Below are 943 nucleotides of genomic sequence, written 5' to 3'. Positions count from 1 at the left end.
CATCTATACCTAGCCATGGTAAGTACAATACAGCAGAGTCAATGTATGTAAACAAAATATACTGTAGTCTTCCGGTTCAACCACAGAACCTGTCCATGGATCCCAGATTTTTTTTTTACATTGTTTGCAGTAACTGGTAAAAAAGGAAGGTTTTACCCCCTTTGTAACTAGGCCATTTTTTGCTATTTAGCACTTCGCTACTTTACCTGGCAATTGCGTGGCCATTGATCACCACCAGGTTTTTAATTTTTTATTCTATAAATGAAAAAAGACTGAAAAAACAATATTTTTTACTTTCTGCTATAAAACATATCCAATAAAAAAGTTTTTAAAAAATGTAATTTCTTCATAAATTTAGGCCAAAATGTATTCTGCCACATGTCTGTGGTAAAAAAAATCCCATAAGTGTATATTGAATGGTTTGTGAGAAAGTTGTAGCATCTAAAAAATGATGGTAAATATACTTGAATTATTTTTGTTATTCTATACTAGTAATGTTGGCGATCAGCGACTTAGAGGGACTGTGATATCGTGGTGAGCAATATGAAACTAACTGATACTGGGTGGGAACTGACACTGACATCACCAGTGATACTAATACCTGTGAGCAGTGATATCGCTTCTCGGCCTTTTGGCTAAGATCAAGTGTAGTATCTGTTCTTATCAGTGTCCAGTGGGGGTGCTCCCGACCATTCTAGCTTTGCGGGGATGGTTGTTGTATAGTACCCTCACTGGTATGATGGGGGTCCGGAAGGCTAGTTCCGGAGGGACAGAAACCGGGGAGCGCCACGAGTTAAGCTGGGGCCCCGGGAGTAATTCCTCTGAGAAGACTGGAAAGACCCAGTACCTCCTGATTTGGACGGATCTACCTTGGTCTGGCCTGGGGCTGGGGACGCAAAAAGTCCGCAAACTCAGTGCCCCCTGAGTAGTCGCCTCAGGGGTG

General features: G+C 41.6%; 1 pseudogene; it reads left to right on the top strand.

Moving 5' to 3' along the window:
- Positions 1 to 615: 615 nt before the first annotated feature.
- Positions 616 to 731, top strand: LOC149465811 (U2 spliceosomal RNA; annotated as a pseudogene).
- The last annotated feature ends 212 nt before the right edge of the window (positions 732 to 943 follow it).

The sequence above is a fragment of the Staurois parvus genome, unplaced genomic scaffold, assembly GCF_062004578.1.
Source record: "Staurois parvus isolate SC_StPar_1 unplaced genomic scaffold, SC_StPar_1.0 ptg000137l, whole genome shotgun sequence".
NCBI classification, from domain to species: Eukaryota; Metazoa; Chordata; class Amphibia; order Anura; family Ranidae; genus Staurois; species Staurois parvus.
Note: the sequence above shows the minus strand (reverse complement) of the source record. Positions and strands in the feature narration are given on the sequence as shown.